Below are 7,916 nucleotides of genomic sequence, written 5' to 3' on the forward strand. Positions count from 1 at the left end.
TATTGATTTTTATTATGTCTATTTAAACATTACTTATACATTTGACTATATTTATTAATTAGCACATATATATATCTAATATTTAACTTATATATATTACATCACGAGATATTTAATAAAAAACGTATTAATATTTAATGGTGAGAGTATTTGGACAAAATTTGAATCCTATCAATTTCATGTCTATTTAAACATTACATGTACATTTGACTATATTTCTTAACTATTATATATATGTGTGTGTGTGTGTGTGTGTGTGTGTGTGTGTGTGTGTGAGAAGAGATATTCAATTTGAAATGTATTAAAATTTAATGGTGAAAGTATTTGGACAAAATTTCAGTGTGTGTGTGTGTGTGTGTGTGAGAAGAGATATTCAATTTGAAATGTATTAAAATTTAATGGTGAAAGTATTTGGACAAAATTGAAATTTTGTCAATTTCGTGTTATGTCTATTTAAACATTACATGCACATTTGACTATATTTATTAACAAGCATATATATTTTATATTTATAAATATTACGTAAAGAAATATTCAATTCGAAACATGCTATAATTTAAGGGTGAGAGTATTTAAACAAAATTAAAAATTTTGTCGATTTTGTGCTATGTCTATTTAAATATCACGTGTACATTTGGCTATGTTTACTAACTAGCATATATATCGTACATATAATTTATATATATTACATCACTTGGTACATTTTATAATTCAATGGTAAGAGTATTTGTACAAAATTTAATTTCTATCAATTTTTTGCTATGTCTATTTAAACATTGCATGTACATTTGACTATATTTATTAACTAGCATATATATCATATATATAATTTATATATTAAGTCAAGAGATATTCAATTTGAAACATTTAAAATTTAATGAAAAAGTGCAAAGTATATAATATATGTTTGATAGGATATCTCACAACTTACTATATATATGCTAGTAAGATTGAGAGAATCATATTATAAATAAAAATAAAATTAATTATATTATATTACATCAAATCATTATAGGATTTTAATTAAAATAAAATTATTGTATTTAACTTGCATGATAGTATAATATATATTTTATTAATTCATTATTATACATAAAATATATATAAATAAAAATAAAATATATATAATAATAAAATTATAAGTATCTATTATAATTATTATATATTATATTATTATAATAAATATATAAGTATAATTAATAATTACAAATATTAAATAGGTATAATAAAATGATTTTGAAACATTGTGAAAATGGAGGTTAGCATAAACCAATAGGAATTCATGTTAGTAACAAACTTTCAACCATAAGAAAACCATGAAGACAAATCCATTCAAAGCATTACCAAAGAAGATTAGCACAAGGGGTTAGTTAGGAAATAAACAAAATGAAATGAACTTCCCCATGATGCTCCTTATGTCATGACTCTTCCTTGTCCTCCTCTTCTCCAAGATCCTACTACTATGTAAAGTTTGCCCTCTGTAGGACCCCTTCTCAATCAGACTCTTTTTGGATTTATGTTTGACTTCAGTTGACTATTCAGTGGATACATTATTGTATATTGATTCAGACTTTATGCGATGTTATTTTATGCTTTAACTAGACATGTAGTGTATGCTTTCATGCAGTATTTCATTACTTATGTTTAATGAGATTTTTATGGATTACTGACATGGACTAAAACATTTGCTTCATAGGTGCAATGTGCTATTTATATGTTTCTTGTTTGCAAGTCTATGTGATGCAAGGGGATGATTTTCCTTCACTCACTCCGGTGAGACAGGGAACGCCATGATTCTCCTTCATTGGTGTGTGTGTCGTGTATGTTTATATATTTGTCTATATGCATGTGTGGTTCGTTGATGCAGGACATTGTAGGTACAAGTATCAGGTAGTTACGGGGTATCGACTCCACCTGGTTTCACAGTTTTGAGCGTGCCTTATTTGTCCGATGGGAGTGGAGGAGATAGTTGTTGGGCCCTATCTTGACCCGCAGTTACACTCATGTGAGTTTTGCCAGTCGGTCGTCTTTTCCATTTGAATGGTATGCGAGTCATAGTGCTTTGGTATTGTCGTTTTGTGAGTCGTCGTTTGATCATTCCTCGTTTTGCATGTTTCTGATTTCTTGTATGGTTATTAAATTGAGTGAATGATGTTATCTTTGTGTTGGTGTAATTAGTTATTTAATATACTCTCAAGTTATCGATTTAATTAAATAGATGAGTTGCTAGATTTAAATGGTTAAATTTGCTTAATATATGGTGTTAAAGTTGTATTAAATTATTGGAAAAAAAAGAGTAAATGCCTTGCCATTTAAATTTTAAATGCTATGTTGAGTTAAAGTCTCAAAATTAAAAAAGAAAATGTAAAATAAATAAAGGCATTTCCCTTTTTACCTTTTTATTTAGCTTTTGGCTTTTATTTTGTTGAAAAGGATTATTTCATGGAAAAAGGTAAATCTGATTTCTTTGACTTTTTAAAATAGTTTATTCTGATTGGTGGAGAAAACTTTTAACCTAGAAAGTTTAGGTTGAAAATATATTTTTCCATATATTCCCGGGAGTTCACGGGAAGAAGGAAGGTAGATTTTTTAATGCAAAATTTGGAACCATTTGGAAGGAGGAACTTGTAGTTGAAATTTGTATGCAAGGTTGGAACTCTTCCACAAATTTGCTTCCGGGATTGCTTTGCAAGTTGGATAGTCTTCTTCTTGTTTTGCAATTAAAATTTGAATGTTTGAGTTTTCTTCCTGTGTGTTTGTTCAAAATTGTGAAACCTTATTGAAGATTCTTGTTGGATGTTGGATTTGAAAGAAAGAGTAGTTGTTATTGTATTTTGTTGAATTCAAATCAAATGTGTGCATGTTGAAAGGAAATGGTTCAATTTTCTATTTGTTGTGTGTTGTATGTTCTTGCAAAATTTAGTTCTTGGATTATTTCCTTTATTTTGTGTAGAAAGGAATAGATTTGGTTTTTTGTGTGATTACAAGTTTCTATCTGCCCAAGATTTGGGGTTTACGTTGGCAAACATTGTTAAATTGCCTCTTGCATGATGCACAAATTCTTCCTATGTGAGAAGAAGTGTAGAAATTAATCAAATCCCTCTTATCTCTCTAAAATTCTTCTGATTTTGCCCAAGATCTTTATATATTTGGGGCTTTTGTGTTTTATCAATTTACAAAATCTCCTTATTAAAAATATCATGCCAAAATTTGAAATGCGGTGCACTGGGTTTTTACCAATAAATGTGAGATAGGGGATGGTTCAATTTTTAATGTAAATTTTTTTAAATATATATATATATATATATATATAAATAATATAAATCAAGCCCACGTGGCGGGCTAATCCCACCATGTGGGACGGTAGTGTCTTGCTACTGCATGTAGCAGCACTAGTGATCGGTAGTGACTGTTACTGCGAGGTAGAAGCACTAGCAGTCGGTAGTGACTGCTACCGGACGGTAGCAACACTACCGACGATAGTGCTTGCTACCAGTCGGTAGTAGCACTACCGACAGGTAGTGTCTGCTGCTTTCCGACAATAGCACTACCCGCGAGAGGCTTGGCCACCGCTTGCCTTTATTTTCCCTCCTTCGTGGTGTATGTAAAATGTGTTCGCTATTTTATATTAATGCGATAAAATTTTTATGTTAGTTTTTAATGTTATTTTATTATATATATATATATATATATATATATTTATTTATTTGTTTATTTATTTATTTATTTTATTTTCCCTACCGACAGGCAGTGTCTATTGCTTACCGACAGCAACACTACCCGCGGGAGGCTTGGCCATTGCTTGCCTTTATTTTCCCTCCTTCGCGGTGTATGTAAAATATGTTCGCTATTTTATATTAATGCGATAAAATTTTTATGTTAGTTTTTAATGTTAGTTTATTAAATATATATATAGACACACACACACACACACACACACACACACACACACACACACACACACACACACACACACACACACACACACACACACACACACACACACACATATATAATGCTTGGTTATAAAATCAGATTGATAAATTTGGATATAATGTAGAAATAGGTAATATGTTTTAACATGATTCATATTTTATTTGTTAAATATTTTATATGGATTTTATTATTTTGTTGGAATATGGGATTGGAAATAAATGGAATTGAATGGTGTAATGTATTAAATGTAGGGTGTTTTATTCTATTGTCAATCAATGAATTTGCAAGTGTTTATGATACTGATTTTCTCAAGGATTGTTTGAGTTCGGACTTAGTGAAATTAGCTTTTCTTGCAAGGGTTTAATTGGTGGTTATTTCTCGTCTATGATTCAGTCATCCTGTTGTGGCATATTTTGTGTCTCTTGACCAAGTGATGTATGATGACCTCGTTGTCTTAACCATGTAGTGCTTTTCCCTTATGGTTAACCAAGAGTTAGTATGTCTTTGTTTTGGCCCCTCGTATTTGGATAGTGGTGTTATGGTTGTCTGCTTCGCCATAGGATCCTTGTAGACTGACCATGTTTGTTTAGTGTCCTATGAGAGAGTGGCTTTCGAGTGGGGGTCGTGCCTGAAGTGGATGACAAGATAACCCCTAGAAAGTCAGATAATAAGTGATAACCTAATAATTGATTAGGGGGTGGGTAGTTTATAACATTATATAAGATATTGTACACCATGCATGGTTGAGTGCTCGTATAGGCTCAAGATGTAGTGGGAAGGCTTGGAATGGCAAACCGATCATCTTGTCTTCATGAAGGGTTGGTAGGGTCCGCATGAGACTTAGATGGAGCTAGAGGTTCAGGAAAGGTTATTAGGATAACCCAGGATGGGGGCCGAGTCCTATGGAGGCCTACCTAGGGTAACCATCATAAGCTATGCGATGACACTCTCTCTTTAGGGTCACTAGTATATTGTGATGTCGAGTCACCTGGAATATTGTGGAGTCCTATTGTACTATCATGGAGTCATTTTTTATGTCGTCCATGTCTTTCTTATGCTTGCCTGAGGGTCCTCTACTAACTCCTAGCACGGTGGGGTGATTCCATTTTGGGATCACATGGTCGGGTGATAGTGCCACTTCCCATCGGATGTTCTTGTTCGTACCTTCATGCAAGGATTGGCTTTGTAGGTGTTCTTATGGTTCATGTCTCATTCTCTATCTCATGTTGGAGATTATTATTCTTTGGAGACCTATGTGGTCATTTGTATCAACGAACTTATATGTAACCTTGTATTTGGTAAAGATGTAAACTTTTAATGTATTATTGGAAGCCATATATTTTATGATCAATATAATCTTAAGCTTTGGATGTTATTTTATTAGTTATCCTTATTTTATGTGAAATACTTAATTGAAGAGAAAATTATATTGTATCCTTTCTATCTTTCAATGGTGCAATATGCTATTGTATATGGCTGATTTTGTTCTATGAGAAATTGATGGTTAATTGGATTAATAGTAATTATGGAATTTAACCTTTCATTCAATTCTTCGTTGGTAACCCTTTAGGAATTCTGGTGTTAGTCTTCCACTTGTGTTATTATTGTGAAATGTAGTAATTATGCACTTAATGTGATTGTAGCCTAGATGTGTGGTTTTCCTTTGGGGTTCCTGGCAGGGCATTACACCCTCATCTTGAGCACTAGCATAAAGGGATGTCAAATGCATGATGGGAGACAGTTGATTATGTGAAGTGTTAAATTCTTGAAGATGTGAATGGAGTGGGTATGCGCAAGATCATGGTGTGCCAAAATAGGCCCTTAAGTGGCAATGAAATTTTAGAAAATCAGAGCTATGCAACTTGACATGGAAATTTGAATAAGTTGTGAACATTATTTTTAAAATATGTAAGAAGAGAATATATAGAAAATTGAATGTAGTTTCTAAGCTACTAGTTGTTTTTTGGAAAAAAAAAAATCCTATTTGATGAAAATTTCAAATTTCAATGTAGTTGTATTAAAATTTCAGGAAAAAGATAAGAAGTAGACATATGTCTGACCACCCTAATCACAATCAAATCATAATATTTATAATATAAGTATTAGTCTCATGTCTGGATGTGACACAATTTTTTTTTTAATTGTTTATAAAGTAAATAATTATCTAGATGAATTTTTTACTACAACTTTTCAGAAATTCAGAAACTCCTACGTCTGACTACCTTAACTTGGTCAAAACCTTATGATTTTTTTTTTTTTATTTCCCTATAGTAGACAAAGCATAGGATGTCATTCATGTTTTAGATTCAAAAAATGTGATACCGTTTGAAAGTTATGAGTATTTTTCAATCAATCTATCAATCAGGACTATTGTCAGAATTCAATTAGAAAATAAATAATAATTATTTATTAAAGTTTAAATAAGACAAGCCTTATTTATATTGTTGGAAAGTTGAGAACGTCCTTAAAAAACCCTTTTCATTTTATCTATTTTGACTAAAAAAAAGTCGTTAGCCACCAGTGTAAAGTCTGGAAAATCGAGGAATACTAAAAAACACGTTTATTCAGTTGACTTTCCAAGCTTGTCACTTCCAACCCAAATCCCAAATCATTCTCGAGCCGAAATTTGAAATTTGAAAATGTTACAACACAAATTGGATATCCAATTTTAATAAGTAAATTCACTAACTAAATTTGCACATAATTAATCTAATGTTTATTAATATTTTAATATATTAATTTGTAAATAAATTAGTATATGAGAGAGAGAGAGGGGAGCGATAGAGAGAGCTTAGGAGCTCTCTCTCTCTCTCTCTCTCTCTCTCTCTCTCTCTCTCTCTCCCCCTTCTTAGCTCTCTGTCTCCCCTGACCCAAATCTCTCTCTGTCTCCCCTAATATATATATCTCCCCTAATATCTCTCTCTCTCTCTCTCTCTCTCTCTCTCTCTCTCTCTCTCTCTCTCTCTCTCTCTCTCTCTCTCTCTCTCTCTAAAACATGACTAATAAAATTGGATATCCGATTTCTGCCATTGCCATTAATTTGGCAACAGTAAAAAAAAGGCGACAACGAGAAAAAATTTCAGGACCACAAATTATTACATTAAAATCGGATATCCAATTTTTGTAAATAAAAAAGAGCCTTGTGGGCCATTTTATGGATTCCAACATCCCACAGTTTGCATATTCTATTTTCTGTCAATGATCATGGGTTTTCAGACAGGTTGAGATAAATTTGTTCTTTTGGGAGATAATGAAAATGCTCAACATGTGGAAAATTTTGACATAGGAGGTGAAAATGTGGAGAAATTTGACATTGAAGGTGGAATTGCTCAATCAAGCAAACCATATGTAACACCTAATTAATTTAGAAATGAAGACCCTCTCATTGATGAAAGAAAAATTCCAAATCCAAGACCTTCAAGAACCCCAAAATGGTTATTTGAAATCGATGAGACCATTATTGCGAATCTGGAAGGCAAGAGGTCAACAAGAACCATTCGGTTGTGGGCTACACAACTTTTCGACCAAAATTTTAGCAATAAGACATTGACCGAGCAATGCCAACTCTTTGTTCAATTGCTAAAGATGATAAAGATGAGACCATTGCTAAACAAATGGAAGATTCGTATGAACAAGAAGATGGAGAGAAATTCTATTATTGTAAAAAATCTATTTGACGCTCTCAATTATATTGGAAAGAATACCAAAGAAAGAGATAAGAGAGCTGCTCGAAGAGTGATTACAACCTCCTTAGTAAGCCATCAATTGAGGAAGGTTGAGGAAGGCTCGTCAAATAAGACAAACTTGTGTTGATTTTAACATAAACTGTAAAACTTTGGATAGAGCACTTGCACGAAGATAAAGACTTGACGATCCCTTCAACAAGATACATGGGATTTTGGTGGGAGGCTTCCACATGTTGATAGAAAGTTGACTGAAAATGTGAAGGAGGAGATTCAACAATTTTGGAACTCTAATTC

Source organism: Cryptomeria japonica, chromosome 5 (assembly GCF_030272615.1).
Source record: "Cryptomeria japonica chromosome 5, Sugi_1.0, whole genome shotgun sequence".
Taxonomy (NCBI): Eukaryota; Viridiplantae; Streptophyta; class Pinopsida; order Cupressales; family Cupressaceae; genus Cryptomeria; species Cryptomeria japonica.